The sequence below is a fragment of the Neofelis nebulosa genome, chromosome 2, assembly GCF_028018385.1.
Source record: "Neofelis nebulosa isolate mNeoNeb1 chromosome 2, mNeoNeb1.pri, whole genome shotgun sequence".
NCBI classification, from domain to species: domain Eukaryota; kingdom Metazoa; phylum Chordata; class Mammalia; order Carnivora; family Felidae; genus Neofelis; species Neofelis nebulosa.
The window spans coordinates 43433183-43450750 of NC_080783.1; the positions used below are offsets into that span (position 1 = coordinate 43433183).

At 40.4% G+C, this 17568-nt stretch overlaps 1 long non-coding RNA gene across 1 annotated transcript; it reads right to left on the bottom strand.

Annotated features, from left to right (window-relative positions):
• Nucleotides 1-1589: 1589 nt before the first annotated feature.
• On the bottom strand, nt 1590-7019 carry LOC131501137 (uncharacterized). The gene is made up of 2 exons (XR_009256660.1): nt 6675-7019; nt 1590-1812 (listed from the first exon to the last, which is right to left on the bottom strand). It is a non-coding gene; the product is annotated as an uncharacterized LOC131501137 (long non-coding RNA).
• Nucleotides 7020-17568: the final 10549 nt, after the last annotated feature.

Below are 17568 nucleotides of genomic sequence, written 5' to 3' on the forward strand. Positions count from 1 at the left end.
AGCCAAGGAAGGGCAAACCACACAGAGCCTGCAGTCTTGCTGAGTGGGAAAAAGATCAGAGGTCAGAAAGGCCATGGTGCCAGGGCTGAAGAAAGAACCATGAGAATGAGTAGGGAGAAAAGTTTTTGGAACTCATACAGGGCTGGGAATAATTCATGTTCCTTTCAGCCAGAGTAGAAAGCAAAGGCCATTAGATAGGGCAGGGGTTGGCAAACTATACAGCCCACAGGCCAAGTCTTGCACACAGGTTGTCTTTGAAAGCTTGCAAACCAAGAATTATTTTTATATATTTAAAAGATTATAAAAACACACAAATAAAAATATGCAACAGGGAATGATCTCTATATATGGCCTATAAACCCTAGAATATTACCATATGGCCCCTTACCAAAAGGGTTTACCAATCTCTGAAATAGTGTTGAGAAAGTTACTGGTTTAGTAGTATAAATAAATTAGCCCTAAGCTAAAGGCTGCTCTGGACTTTTAAAAGCAAATTCAAAAGGATTCTACCAACTTATAGTAACTTAGCTAACAATGAACTAAATCTAACACTATTTAATGGAATACAACAAAATCCAGTGTCCTAAGACATAAAATTGACGTCGAGCATCCAGTAAAAATTTGCAAGACTGGCAAAGAAACAAGAAAATATTACCCTGTATCATTTACCTATTGCTGTATAACCCACTACCTCCAAAACGTGGTGGCTTCAGACAATAATCATTTATTATTTCTTATGTTTTTTGTGAATCAGAAATTCTTACAGAGCACAGTGGGGAATGCTTGCTTCTGCTTCACAATTCTGGGGGCCCAACCTGGAAGATTTGAAGCCTAGGGGCTAGAATTTTCTGAAGGCTTATTCAGCTACATATCTGGCAGTTTTACTGAGGAAAGAGTTAACAGAACAGATCTGGTTGCTTATTCGTTGCATATCTCCAAGAGAATCTGGAACCATGAATGACCCTTGGCCAACCACTGGCAATATGGCCCTTAGATGTCAGGTGATGATTTTGTTTGTGTGTACCTGGAGCAACGGGCTGTGCTATACTAGCCTGACAAGTTGTTTGGCTTGAGTATCAAAATCAACGATGTGCACCTAGTTTCACTGTTGAGACCCTGAGTTTCAGTTGCCATGACTGGTCACGTGGTAAGTTTCAGTTGCCATGACTGGTCACATGCTTATGTGACCATGACCAGCACCTCAAAAAAGCCTGGGACCCTAAGACTCCCACAGGATTCCCTGGGTAGACACATTCCATACATGTTCTTATCAGTTCCTGCTGGGGAGAAAGCAGATTGTGTGTGGCCTCTGATGAAAGGCTCTGAAGCCAGTGCTGAACCGGTACTGAACACGTCTGGGCTCTGCCCAGCGACCATACCTTCCCTGACGCTTTACTCAGTTACCCTTTATGATAAACTTTAGCTGTGAATATAACCTTCCCTTGAGTCTTGTGAGTCCTTGTGGCCAATCATCAAACTTGGGGTGGTCTTGGGACCCTCAAAAACACCAAGCAAATACAAATCAAAAGAAAGCCAAGTGTACCAAGTGTATAAGTTATCCATTGCTGCGTAACAAGTTACCCCAGATGTAGCCATCTCAAACAGCAAACTTTTATTATCTCATAGTTTCTGTGTATCAGGAATCCAGAGTGGCTTAGCTGGGTGTTCTTGTTCAGGGTCTGTCCCAGTCTAGGTGTCAGGCTTGGCTGGGTCCGAAGGATCTGCATCCAAGCCCACTTGCCTGGTGGCTGGCCTCACTGCTCGGATTCTCCATAGGGCTGCTCATGACAAGACTTCCCCCAGAGGAGTATTCTGAGAGAGAGAGAGAAAGAAACATGGTCTGTGACAGAAGTCACAGTGTTTTATAATCTAATCTTAGAAGGGAAGTAACTTTGCTTTTACCATATTTTATTAGTCACACAGAGCAATTTTGGTACAATGTGAGAGAGGACTACAGAAGGGTATGTGTACCCCAAGTATACCAGGGCTTGGGGATCATTGGAGACCATCTTGGGAGCTACTGAAACAGCTGTATCAACATCAGACAGGTAGATTCCAGAAGAAGGAATATATCAGGGATAAAGAGGGGCATTTCATTACAGTAAACGGGTCAATTCCCCAAGAAAATGAAAAATCCTATACCGAGCTTCATGCCTAATTCTAAGACCCAAATGGAGGTTTTCTCCATTTGTGTTTGTTATAAACATTTTCTGTAGGGGATATTTGGCACATTTCTAATCCCATCTGTGCTCTAGCATCATCTTCATTGTACGTTGTCTTTGTTGACATCAAGGGAATCCACAATCCGATATTTTTTCCTTTAGTAAAATAATTATGGAGATGCCATAAAAAAATAAAAGCTCATTTGTAAGCATTTCTGCTTTAAATAAAAAAAGCACAGTGAGAAAAAGTCACCTAGGTGTCAAGAAAGGGTGTGGGGATTTCAAGAAGTCAGAGTTCAGCACAGCAAGCGGGAAATCATAGCCACAGACCAGAAACAAGGCCAAGGTGTCAGAGGCAGTGGTCATTTTTAATGATTGATAGGCCAGCCAGATTTGACATGGATGTCTTGGGAGTGGGGAGATGGCACTGGGAATCCATTAACCAAGCCTTGAGTATGTGAGGCTGAAGCTGTCTTGTTTGTTACTGACATCTTGGTACCTAGCACATAGTAAATGACTATAAAATGTTTACCTCTTTATGGAAAAAATTCTGTAATGGGAAGACCTGCCAAAATGGACCAACATGTTTAAAGACATCATTTGAATATGTATTCCAGAATGTACACATATATTTCAAGACTAGTGCATGTGGTCTCTTCCCAAATTCTAATAGCTTGTGATAAGAAGAAAAGAAGAATCTGGAAGCAAATTTTATACAAGAATCAAAATAGGCAAATTTCAGATTTCCCCTGGCATTCAAGACTCACCTGATCTGGCTTTTACTTATTTTTCCAGATTTCTCTATCAGTTGTACCTTCTGGAAACCTGCTGTTCCAGTCAAATTGAACAAATACTATATTATCTTGATTTAATTTGTACCTATATCCCCACTTCTTAATATCTCTGAAATCAAGAAGTGTTTTACCATCCATGCATCTGGATTATGGCCCTCTTTTAAATTTGTCCTGTATTTTCTTCTCTCAGAGATTTGGTGAAAGGTATTTTTTTCTGCCTCTTCTACATCCGTTGAAATCCAACCAATCTTTTCAGATGCAACTTGAATCCAAAATCTCCCAAAAACCTTTCCTAACCAGCCCTTCCAAAAATTAATTTGCTTTCTTCTCACCTACATGGTACCAACATCTAAGTTTACATATTCTGTACCACTTAACATGTAGTTAGTTACATGTGTCCCTGTCTTACTTCTCCTTCCAGATTATAAACATCCAGAGGACAAAAAATATGGCTCTTACAGCCTTGCATTTCTCATAGCAGGCAGGCAGCACCTATTTTCCTCATTTTGATGACCAGTAAATACTACTTCAGTGAGTGAAGGAATATGTTCATAATTATACACAATTATATTTAAAAGAATACAACTTGTTACAAATAATGGGAACAATTACAATAGGAAAACATGCCCCTGGTTAAACAGGAAAAAAAGCAAGCTGCGGAACAGAATGTATAGAATGATATTTTTGCTAAATCAACAGCAAGTCCCTCCCTAGCATGTAGGATATGAATGTTTGTATATACACAGAAAGTTATTTGGAAGAACACAGTCCTAATGGTTAACATCAATTATCTCTGGAACGTAGGATGGCATTGTTAAAATTATGAAAGTTCACAAGAGATTTTCCCTTTTCAGTTGTTGCCTTCACACACACACGCACACACACACGTACACGCACACACATCTGCACGCAACAAAGTGTGTGAATTTGTTTTGCGGTGACGATTAAGGGGAAAAAAGACTAAAGGGCTGGCGATCCTTCAGGTACATAGCTTTATGGTGAAGGGGAACGAGAAAGCCCAAAATTCAACACATAGAAAGTTATGAGTTATGAAATATGACAACCAAGAAATAAGATTAATTCAGAAAATGGTACAAGAAAAATAAATAGTTTTCTGAAGTCAGTTGTAACAGAATTCTGGGGCCTAATACACTGGTTGATTTAAAACTACGATCACACACAAAAAAGGTCAGGGCAGTGGGTCAGCGTAGGGAAGTCCATTACTTTAACAACAAAAACCCCTGTAGCTTATGTTAAAGTTTAAATGAAGCAAGATTCCTATTCAAGAGACATCCCTCAAATGTGCTTTTCCTCCCAAGAGTAGCCCCATCAGAGGCAGGAGAAAAGTGTGTATTTATATGGAATCCCGTGACACCACTGATTCGAAACACACTGAATGAGATATTTGTATCTCTACTGTTAGTAACAAGCAGTTAACTTTATTTTTTACTGCTAACCATGCACCCCGCACTGTGCTAAGTGTTTTCCAGGTTTTATTTTACTGGTGACTCCTCACAACCCTATGACATTACTGTTCCCATCTCACAGATGGGGACCCTGAGACGTAGGCTAGACAAGGAATAGCATCAAGTTTGAACTCAGGACGTCTGTGAACTGATGCAGAATTCCTCACTCTTTGCCTCTTCACAAATGTGTCTGTTCCACCATCATACCTGTTATTGCTAGACGTCCTGTTCTTCCTTATTTCACTTTCTTACACCACTGCTGTGTGAAGGCGTGTCCTGATTGCCCTTATTTGTGCCAACGTTACACAAGACTCACCATCACGCAGCTCAGGTAAGTTCTTCCAGACAGAGAGGTACGTTCATCGCTGCATAAACATATAGGCTACCAATCCCTTATACACCAAGTTTGAAGTCCAAAGAGGGTTGATAAATGAAAGGCTTTTTATAACTCATTTGATATCAAAGCCCGGCCAGACATAAACTCATTTAGCAACAAAACCTGCCCTGAACTGACTTGAAGCTATTTTTAATCTTTATTGATCACAATCAGTGTGAATTTTCATACACTTTACTGCTGAAATATTAATTTGCTTTAGTACAGGGTGCTGCCCAGATGTCACTCAGGGTTTTATGTATGGTACAATATATTTACCTTTTTACCCACCCAAGAGCCACAAGTCCTAAATTACAAAATACTTCTGGACCCCAAGGGTTTCAGATATATAATTTCAGATGTGTATTTCCTTTCTCCTAACACTCCCCACCCCCTTGTTTTAAATTAAGTGTTTTCCCAAGTCTAATACTTAGATTTGGTGAATACGTAGATTTGTCTATGGCCAAGTTATACGCACACTTTGTAATCTCACAAAATTCAGCGACCACAGCGGCACCCTTCTTGAACTGTGTTCTTACACAAAAGGCATTACACAGCCCTACCCCCTTGCTGATTGTTTCATCATTCATTGACTGAGAGCCACTAAAACATTTTCCCCTCAAAGGATTAACTTTGTTTTCCCTTTCAGACCATTTCTAAGTGTGGGAGACTGCTTTGTTAGGCCACTGGTTGGCTGTTTTCCTGACTTTTTTGGAATATGTAAATCAGTTTATAATTCCATGTGGGATCGGATTAACCATAATGGGATTAAAATTAAGGCAATCCAGATGAGCCTTACACTTCTAACTGATCTGGGTTTTTTTAACCTGAATTTTCTGGATACATTTACCCAGACTCCCAGAGTTGGCTTTCTCATTCCTCTGCCATGATTTTCTGGTATTCTGTCGGTGTGCTTTCCCAACCTTCAGTGCCCAACCATAGCATCTGAAGATTCATTAAATCTGGCACTTCGGAAATTTACAAACTGCCAGGAATTATCATCCACTAACTGAAATTTTCCATGATAGATATCTGGGTCACAAAACTGAATCCTGAAAGTCAAAGAAAGATCCCCAAACCAAGGAGAAGGAAAAGCACTTCTGACTTCAGGCACTTTTCTTGCTTTCCTGTGGTAAATCAGCTGCTATGACAGTAGACTCACTCAAAGAACATGCAACTCACTGCTTAAAATAGCCAAAGAGCGTTTTTCCCTAAGGAATCAGATTCTGCAAGAAATTACTAAGTCTTACAGTATTTCTATGAGCACTGCTTCAGCCATCAAGAATTAGAGGGTTGAAAACATTCGGCTGTTTCGGGTCCTTAAATTTTAGCGGAGAACAAAGGGGAATTCCGTGGTGTTTAGCATAGATGGATAGATATGCCTGTTGTTTTAAAAGCCTCCCATTTGGTTCAAGTTGAAATCATGTTGATTTGAAGTCCAGACTTTAAAAGCATTAATGCATCTTTATAACATCAGCGTGGCATACATAAAGGCCAGTACGCCCATTTTACAGGGGACTGATTAGAATGAAGATGTTGTCAGGTATATAAGATCTATTTCTACCTTAAAGTAAGTTTTTCAGTTCAGAAATAAGGTCTTGGGACTCAGCTCCGTGAGCAATTGCTATGCGATATGACTGCTTTTCTCTGCGTGCCCCGTTATTCTTGCTGACGCTGAAGGTCTGCCCTGTCACTTCCCAGAATATTGGTGGCACAAGCAGGGTTGAGGACCTGACAGACCCCTAAGGAAAGCAGTGGCTGCCCCCAGGAAATGGGGGAGGGGCACGCCTGCAGGGCTTCTGTGGGTTGGCAAGAGCTCTCTCTCCAGTCGTCATACTCCGTTCTCCTCAGCAAGCGTCCAGGGCCCCTGCTCCCTTACCTGCCCTTTCCCACTGAGGCCAGGCTGCTCTTGCCTCCGAATCCTTCTGTGGAGTTTCCCTCTCTCATCCGCCACTCTTGTGCGCGGGGCCGAGCAACCAACGGCCTGCGGGACTTGATGTGAGTGGGCCTGTTACCAAATGGAAACTGAAAGGCAGCGAATTTCATCTCCAAGAGGCACCAGGGCTATTTCAGAGAGCAAGGGTGCCAGATTCATCCTCTAGTGATGTTACTCAAGGGTAATTACAGAGAGCAGAGCAAAACCCTCACGAAACTCGGAAGCAATACACTGTAGTTTGGGGAAATTCTGAAAAGAGAAAACATGCTACAGACTTTTCTACTTCTCTCTCTTTTTAAACGGTTACCTACCTTGTTTCCGTGCTAAGCACACATTTCCCTAAATGGCAACTTCACTCAAGTTCTTTCATCCTATAGTATTTATTTATTCTACATCCACTTAGAATTTTTCTCTCCCCCCCCCCCACGCCTTTTTTTTTCAGTAAATATAAGGATATAGGAAATGCATTAGCTTTTATTATCCGTTGAGGCAGCAAGGTGCTTACCAAGCATGAGAAGCCAGTGAACACCCCAGGCTTGGGTGCCCTCAGGGAGCTTATGTTCTGGGGACCTGAAAGAGCCTGAGGAGCAAAGCTGTCATGAACAAGTCACTTGTGTGGGGTTGCTCTGAAGGTTTGGCATTTGTCCGAAAAGAGTAGGATATGTTGATCTACATTGGATATTCTGGATCAAGTATCAATGAAATCCTATCCTAGGCTTTGGCACAGGACCAAATTTGAATTATAGGAGATAGTCAGGGCCTTATACTGGAGTTTTTTTGTTTTGTTTTGTTTTTTAACACAAACGCTACCAAAGGAAACTCTAAAGCATTGTCTAAAATAATGCTTGCAACCACGGGTTGAAAATTAAAACATTTAAAAATTTATAATAAAGAGATACATTGGCATCTCTCTGTGTTCTTTGAATGGAATTTAACCAAAGGTGTACATTAACTAGTCATTACAGTCAAAGTGATTTCACCGGCTGCTCATTTTTGCAGTGACGGTGTGACGGCTGCAAGTAGGGAATGCATCTGTCTGTCTTCCGGGGTCTACGTTTTATTGGTGGTCCCTCATCTTTCCCCTGTACTTCCTGGGAGCTACAGATCTCACTCGAGGTCCATCCACATTCACATCATGTCTGAGGAGATACCCTAGCCTCCCCCTGTGAGCCTCTGCTAGACCAACTTCACCCTGAGGAGATACTTTCTAAGTGTGTTTCTAATGTCTGGGCTCCTTTTTCATTCTCTCCTCAGAAGTTACTAATATCCACCCTTATGGCTCCACTATATAAAACCTCTTTGTCTAGAGCCAGCCCACACTCTGCCAAAGAAGGATTCCTTAATTCAGGAAATCAGATCCACTAAACTAACTATCTGGCTCTGCTTCAAATGCTCTTGTGAGTCAGGCTAAATGCTTTTGCTAATATAGTTGTCAAGAAATTGTGTTTGGGACCTGGGCTGAGAAACAGATGTCAGGGGCTACGGCTGTAGCCCTGTATCTGCAAGACCAAGGGTAGCAGGGCCAAAGAATCGGACGTCCAATGAAGAGTCTGTCAGTCTTCCAGTTACTCAATGAGGCTGAGAAAGAGAAAGAGTTGGAGAAGTGCCTGGGCACTACTCTTGAATAACCACATCAGCCCCCTTTTAATTATTTATAGCAAATAGACATAGATCTAAATGAATCTCAAGCTAGAAAGGGATATATTACCTAAGTTCACTGGAAAATGCTCCAGCTGCAGAGTTACTGGGGGACAGTCTCTGGCCGGACCAGAGACAGAGAGCCATCAGAGGCCAGTGAGCAGGCCAGGCCCGGCAGAACCATCTGACCCCAGCAGGGCAATAAACAGACTCTTAGGGGACAGTGAAGAGCTGCCCCCTTTCAGCATAACCTCTGAGGGCAGTGGCCAAACACATTTGCATGAGCAGTTCATGTCAATGGAGAATCTCAATACAAAAAGATCATTTTTGCCTATAATCTTTATTGATATATCTCAGTAGCATTTCCTTCTGACTTGGTAAGACTAATATGTGTGCAAGCCTCCCTGCTAGCTTCCATCTAGAAGTTATCTTCTGAGTTTTGCCAGTTATTCCAAACATTATCTCAAATCGTAACCCTTTATTCTAGCAAAAATTTGAAGATGTTTATGCCATTTTTTTAAACCTAGCACGATAAATAATGCCAGATTTGCCTCTGTAATAATGACATAGAGTAGGCAGAACCCAGCTCCTACTTAGTTCTGTGAGTTTCATCACATTATGGTCCAGGAGGCACAGAGGCCTAATCAAAAGCATCCATTGGTATAATGTTTTGCATATGTCCTTCTCATGTTTCTCCATGTACATATATTATATATACGTGGCAGTGTTATCTATAAAAAAGTAAAAAACTGGAAGCAACCTACATGTCGATAACTGGGGACATTTTTTTTTAATTTACATTTTTTAATTAATTTAAGAATTTATTTATTTATTTTGAGAGAGAGTACACACACATACATGTAGGGGGAGGGGCAGGGAGCAAGGGAGAAAAAGAATCCCAAGCAGGTTCGATGCTGTCAGTACAGAGCCTGACATATGGCTCGAACTCACGAACCATGAGACCATGACCTGAGCCAAAATCAAGAGTCAGATGCTTAATCAACTGAGCCACCCAGGCACCCCACAACTGGGGAAATTTTCATCTATGTTATAGTATACCTAGAACCTTTTGCAGCTCTTTCAATGACGTTTAGAATATTTTGTAGCAATGTGTGGAAAGAATTGACTTGCATAGTTAAGTGAGAAGGTCAGGATACAAAATTATTTGGATGATTTGACATAACCTATATAAAAATTAATGCACATGGCAGGGTGGGGAATACAGGAAGAATACGTGCACACCTGATTAATAGTTGGCATTTTGGGCGTATGATCATATGCCATTTCCTTCTTATTTTTCAAAATTTTCATAATGTCACTACATTGTTTTCACACAAAATCGAGCGTATTATACATACACACATGCATGCCTCATCCAAGAGAGTTTGGACTTTTCTAGGCTGTGCATTTTAATATTATCAGTTATAAATAGAAGTAATTATTCAAACTAGTTTGACCTAGGGGACTTATTGGACTATGTCATTAAAAAGTTCAGAAGATGAACCACCCTCAGGATGAGCTGTTCCAGAAACGCATTGCGCCCCCAGTGCTGGGGACCCATTACTCTTGACTCCAGCTGGCGGCATGTACCAGCCTTTTTGTCACACTTCCTCCCTTGTGGCAGAAAAATGGCTACAGCAGCTCCTTTTTAGAGAAAGAGCAAGGTCAACTTTGCTCCCGGTTGTCAAACAACAATCTTTGCTTCAGTCTGATGAGACCAGCATGGACCAGTTGCTGAGACCAGGGAACTGCTACACCGGCTTCAGGTTAAATTATGTCATCTGCGCACGCCGGTCTGTAGGAGGCTGATTACTGTTCACAAATAGTTACTGCCTCTCCCTGCTGGAGGATTATACTTCCCCACCTCACTCACATCAGGTTTAACCCTAACTTGCACTGGCTATTGAAATGCAAAACACCAACGTTCAATACCAAAATGTGACATAGCTGTTTAAGGCTACACTTGGCTTCCCTGAAGCCATTTTGTTCCTTCTGTCAGGTAGAAGCATTCAGAGCCAGTGTGTGGTTTGCCATACTCTTTCTTCTCTGTTACAGTCTCTGGCGATATCCCAAACAGAAGCTTCAGTGTCACCCTGGGTTCAAAAAGAAAGATGAAATGGGGTTGAGCCCCAGCCAACCCAGACTGCACATGTAGCATGAGCTGCAACTTTGTTATCTGCTGCTGATTTGGGGGCTGCTTGCTGCGGAACATAACCTTCCTTCCCTGACGGGACTTGAGTCCTAGCTTAGCCACTTCTTTGCTACATGAACTTGGGTAAGTTATTTCACTTCTCTATACTTTCTTTATTTGCAAAATAGAGATGATACCTAAAACTCCTGGTACCTACAGTAGTCCCCCCTTATCTGTGGGGGATATATTCACCCCCAGTGGGTGCCTGAAATGACCGATAGTACCGAACCCTAGATATACTATGTTTCTTCCTACATTCATACTTATGACAAAGTTCAATTTCTAAATTTCGTGCAGTAAGATATTAATGATAACTAATAACTAATAATAAGATAGAACAATCATATCAACAGATTGTAACAAAAATTATATTAATATGGCTTCTCTCAAAATATCTTATGTACAAGACTCCCCCTTCTTGTGATGATGTCAGGCGATAAAATGCCTATGCAATGAGATGCAGTGAGGTGACACAGCGTTAGGCCACTACTGACCTGATGACACATTAGAAGGAGGACCACCCACTTCTGGACTGCAGCTCCCCCTGGGTAACCAAAACCCCAGAAAACACAATCATAGATGAGGAGAGACTACTGGACTCAGAAATGACAACTGTGATTATTTGTTGATAATAAGAATTATAATTCTTACTTCCATGGGGGATTTTCTCCTAATTTATCTTTGTGATTTTTAGGAAGGAAAAAAGTCCATCTGAAAAAGAAGGTGTATTACATTCTTCTTCACCAAGACAAAGTTACCCAGAGTTTCAGTATATATACTAATTATCTGTAGCTAGAAGAAGAAATTCCTCCTCAAGATATAAATGTTAGTTCCTTGAAACGTTCTTCCCTTCTTAAGAAATAAAAAAATATTAACCCAAAATTTCATATGGGAAAAATGTTTTATCACGCTCAATACCAGAATGTGATAAAGCTATTCAACAGTATTGTTGGCTTCACTGAAGTAATTTTGTTTCTTCTCGGAGTTATCTATTATTGAAGATAGCCAAGCAATGGATATTGAAATAGATGATTTTTCTATTCCATTGTGAAAAGTCTTGTGTTCCCTGACCCCTTCCCATAAAGTGATGCATTCTTGTGTGTGTGTGTGTGCGTGCGTGCGTGTGTGTGTGTGTGCGTGTGTGTGTGTGTATGTGAGGGACCGAGGGAAGGAGAGAGAGATTATAGTCAGAGAAATGCAATTTAAAAGTAAAATTTCTACTTTCTTCCTTGAGAATGTAATTAAATCTAGACTTGAATCTAAGTTGACTTGATTTTGTAATCAATAATTATTTTACATTATGGAATACATTTTCCATCTTAGACATTTGTCACTGACATCTGATATCTAGCATGTTTTTTCAGATTATAGGTTTTATCTTGCTTGGTTTTTCTGGTATCCAGTAATTAAGGTATGAGGCAATTGTTTATTCCCTTAGATAAACAAATGTGCTTTGAAGAATGCAGTATAAATCATGGTTTAAAGGCATTAGGGTTGTAGCTCCTACAAACTGCTCTGCCACAGAATTACCTGAAATCTTACACACACACACACACACACACACACACACACACACATATACACATGCACACACCTTTCTGGGCCCTACCCTAGGACTTGTGAATTACAATCTCTGGAAGAGGGGCTCAAAAATTTTATTTAAAAATCCCAGGGCATGACATCACCAAGATGGTGACATAGGATGTTCCTGACTTCTCTCCCCCTCACAAGAACAACTAACATCTGTTCAAGTATTAAGACACCACTGAGAGAATCCTAGAATATGAGGGTAAAGCTGAAGCACTCCCCTGCACCTCAGAGATCAGGACAGACTACATTAGAAAGTTTTTCAAACTTTATCATTTTAATTCCCACTATGATTGGTCCCAGTGGATCTACATCCTCCTTAACAGTTGTTATTGTCAGATTTATTTTTTATTAAAATGTTTATTTTTTGCCAATAAAAATGGATATACAATTTGGAGAAAAATTTCTCAAACACCCAGATTTTGGTTTCTAACCAAGGATCCTTATGAAATGACTGACTCCAGGGCCAGGGTGGGGAAAATGTAAGATGAGCTTAGAACATTTTCTTGTGCCAGAAAGTAGAAAATTGCTCAAAGAATGATGGGAGTCATGTCAAAGCACACACAACTCTGCTTGACAGGGGTCTTGCTGGCCACATCTGGAAAATTTGAATATGAAAGTAAAGTAATAGCAATAATAGATTAAAATCCACTGAATAAAATATATATATTGATATATTCAAAGGAAGGAAGGAAGGAAGGAAGGAAGGATGGAAGAAAGGAAGGAAAAAGGGAGGGAGAGAGGAAGGAAGGAAGATGGAAGGGAGAAAGGGAGGGAGGAAGGAAAAGTTCTTTTGAAAGAATGTCAACTTATACATGTGGAAGGAATAATACAATTAGAAAATCACCAGTTGGGCAAGAATAATCAATAGATGCTAAAACCAATAGTTAAGAGTTTGATGAGGAATAGAAAGAATATTTACATCATCTCAAAGCATCTCCCCACAAATGACATCCTAATGACAGAGGGAAAACAGTAAATTTACAGTGAAAAAGTCTGCAGGCACCATCTGTATTGGCTTGAATGGTGTCCCCTAAAAGATATGTTTACATCCTAACCCCCAGGATCTGTGAATGTGACCTTTCACATTCACCCTGTGCAAAGACACACAGGGTCTTTGCAGACATAATTAACTTAAAGATTTAATGAAATCATTCTGAATTATCCGAGCCCTAAACACAAAGACAAGTGTCCTTATAAGAGACAGAAGGGGAGAAGGCATGGACAGAGAGAAGGAGGAGAAGGCCATGTGAATATAGAGGCAGAGAAGCTACGAGAAACGCCGACTGCTATGAGAAGCCAGAAGACGCAAGGAAGGATTATACCCTAGACTTTCCAGAGGGAATACAGTGCTGACAACTTGTTTGAAGCCACGTGATTTGTGGTAATTTGTTATGGTGGCCCTAGGAAACGAATACACCACCTTAACCCAATGATCAGTGTTAGTATCACCAGTAGAGGGATTAACCTACATCCTGTGGCTCTTGATGAGATGTGCTAGAAAGCTCGCAGCCTCACTCACATAATGTTCCTGCCCAAACTGCACAACCTGAATCTAATCATGAGGAAAGAGTGGACACATCCAAATTGAGACCCATTCTCCAAAAAAAGTTGTGTCTACTCTTGAAAAATATTGAGGTTATAAAAAAACCAACAAAAGGCTGAGGAACTGTTCCAGATTAAAGAAGACTAAAAAAAAGATATGACAACAAAATATAACGAGTGTCCCGGTCTGTGAAAAAAAAACAGTCATTTGGGGGATATTTGGCAAAGCTTGAGTATTGGATAATAGTATTATATCAATCTTCAAGTTCTTATTTTTGTTACTCATATTATGATTATGTGACAGAATATCCTTGTTTCCAGGAAATAAACACTGAATGTCAAGGGGCAGGGGGTCATACTGTCGGCAACTTATTCCCAAATGATCCAGAAAAAAAGTATCTACGCATACATATAGAAAAAGAATGAAGAAGTACATCTGGCAAAGGTTAATAAGCGGTACGCAAGAGTTCTTTGTGCCATTATTGCCTTTTTCAGCAATTTTGAAATTACTTCAAAATAAGATATTTTTCAAAAGCTTGCTAGATTATTATCACGTGCAGCTGGGTATGACAACCACTGCATTAAAATTCACTTGTTAAGGCAGTGGTTCTCATCTGGGTGATTTTGCCATCCGGAAAACATAGAGAAAAGTCTGAAGACATTTTCAATGGTCAATTACTGCACACGGTGGGGAGAGGAGAGCAGGGATCCGGAGGGTGCCACAGGCATCTAGTGTGTATAGAGGCCAGGGATGCTGCTAAAATAGTAAAATGCACAGGACAGCCACCCGTAAGTAATTATCTGACCCTAAATGTCAATGGTGTCACCGCTAAAAACCTTGCTTTAAGGAAATGATACACCTTCACCAATAGAACCGGAGTCTAAACACTTATGGAAAATGGCACCAAGTTCATATGGGTTTAAAACGCTCACCACAGCAACATTATATATCAACCAAAGATTCCCACTTTGTGTAAAAATACATTTGCATTTCAAGACTTGGAAGCCACAGACAGAAATGCATACAGTGACATGTGACACCAAACATCAGACAAGAGTATAAAGGAAAGGAGACGCATAGAAGTTTGGCTCATTCATTTTAACATCAACCAAGTAGCTTTCATAATTTTAGACAAGTCCACCGCAAACGCAATTGCAGGGCATTTGAACAGCTCGGTGAGAACGACAAATAGGCTCCTCTCAAACTTACGACTATATTCGTAAAGCAGTATAAATATATTACATTACTGGTTACCTGGGGTAATCCATATCACTTCTTTCTACATCTAATGAGATCTCCCATTTCTATATTTTTACCATAGGAGAGCTACACAAACATCACCATAACTGAGTGACGAATAAGACAGTATTAGTCAGATTTTCACATAACAATCCACAAAACCTCAATGGCTCTCAACAGCAAACACTCATTTCTCATTCGTTGGTATGTGCACTGGCTGAGTTGACCCTGCTTCAAGTTCAGGTCTGCTCTGCATGTCCCTCACTCCGAGACCAGTGATTCCCCTGGACAGATGGCCGTTGCCTCATGGTAGATCACAGGCACTCTAGAAGCCAGGCCAAACTCTGCGAGTACATTTAAAGGGTTGCTCACATCACATCTGCTAATATCCTGAATCTCCATGTGGGTATAAGTAGTTTTATCTTGGTTTAATTGTTACATAGTATTCTGTAGCATAGGAATGCCATCATTTATTAAGCCTCTTATAACTGTACATTGAGATTATTTCCAATTCTCCCCCTATTATATGCGATGCTGTGATAAACACTTTGTAACTAAATTTTTATCTGAATTAACCATTCACTGTTAAGGAAGAAAACATCCAAAAGTGGAATTTCTGGATGAAGGCCTAGAAACAATTATTTTCAAAAGGTTTTTCTTCTCAGTGTTATCTGGCATTCAAATCAAAGCAGTCAATGTTAGGCAGTCAGTTGGGAATATGAGGATTTAAGGTATTGACACAGGTATGTGGGTGGGTAGGCATGGGAGAGGAGCAGAAGAGAGGGGGAAAGAGAAGAAGGGATGAGAAACTGATTGTGAGAATCATCCGAATCCGATGTAGAATGATACCAGACACTGTATAAGAATTACTGGTTGTAGCAGGAAACCCCTCAAAGAGCCAGTCGTACTGTAGTTGATTTGTAAATGAAATAAAAAAAAACCGAACCACTCAAATCAGAACACAGCTAAATGCTGTAAAAATTTAGTGATTTTTATAAGACACACAAATATACAGCTAGTAAATTATTGGAACTAAGAATTTTTAACTACAATCTATTAATTTGATCTCCTTTTTCTCAATAAATCATTAAGAGCAGTGGTTCTCAACAGGGGTAGGTGGGTGTTATCGTTGTGTATTGCTATGTAACAAATCACCCCAAAATTTAGTGGCTTAAGACAACAAATCATTATTATCACTGATGGTTCTGTGAGTCAACTGGGCTCAGGTGAGCAGCTCTCTCATGGTGTCTGTCATGTAGCTGCAGGCAGATATTGGCTGGGGCTGAATCATCTGAGAGTTCAACCGGGTTGGGTGTCCAAGATGGCTCCCTCACAGGACCGGCATTGATGCTCATTGCTGGCTGTGAGCTCAGCTGAATGTGTCAACCCGAGTGGCCAAAGGTGTTCTCTCCTTCTAGTTTGTGACCCTCACAGCATGGTGGCTATACTCAGAGATGAAGTGTCCTGAGAGGGTGGATCCCAAGAGTGAGTGTTTCAAAGTCCCAGGTGGTAGCTCCTTATGATCTAATCTTGGAAGTTCCAGAATATTGCTTCTTCTGTATTCTTTTGTCTCAGTGAATCACTCAGGTCTTCCCAAAAGCAAAGGGAGAAGAATCTGATTTTGGCCTCTTGATTAGAGAGCAGCAAGTCACGTTGCAGAAGAGTGTGTGGGATGGAAACTATTTCTGTGGCCATCTTTGGAAGATGCAATCTCTACGGGGGGGGGGGGGGGGTGAAAAGTTGTTGTCTGAAGTTTTTGACTGGTTTTCACCCGTTTATGTCTTTTTCTGAAGAGAATCCCAAATATTAGTAAGATTCTCAAAGGAATCTGCAACCAAAATAAATAAATAAAAAGTAGAAACAATCACGAATCTAGGCAGATTATGGTATGTTACATAATTAAGTTTATTTTATACCCTGATATTCCTTTTAAAGATACTTGATCTCTGCCATTAACTTGGAATTGTTCAGCATCTAGCTATGATTCACTAACAAATTCATCCAATTAAACATTTTAAAAAATGTCAGATAGTTCTGTCAGTGTGAGTGGCAAGTTAAATAAAACCAGATACACATACACACACATACACTCATGTACACATATATAAACATGGTCTGAATTTTAAACAGAGAAGCCTGCCTGATTAAATGGGGTTTGTATTTTGGACCACTGTTGCCACCAAGCTACCTGTATTTGATACTTAGGAAAGTTCTAATAGACTTAATATTCTGCACACAGTTCGGGGAAATTTTCTTTTTAGATGCCTGCAGCACAGGGCACAATAATTTCCAACATACAGCATGAGATTTGACTACTTTATCTCCGCATATGTAACTATAACTGTTATTGTTCACAAAATTATCTGGTTTTTATTACAGCATTGGACTCCGTGACACCCCAGAATCCATGACTGCCTCGGACAGTCTCCATTTATAGTAAGAACTATTTCTGTTTATGCCGCTCTACTTGCTATTAGTTTCACGAACTTATGCCCTCTGGATTTCAATGGTGCGGGAATGGGAGGGCAGAGAATTCAAGAAGGGATGGATGCAGGAATCACCAGCCAGCTACATGTTCCACAAGAGGGGCATTTATTTGCTGCTGCTGTTGAGATTGAGGCGTCTCTTAAGTTTCT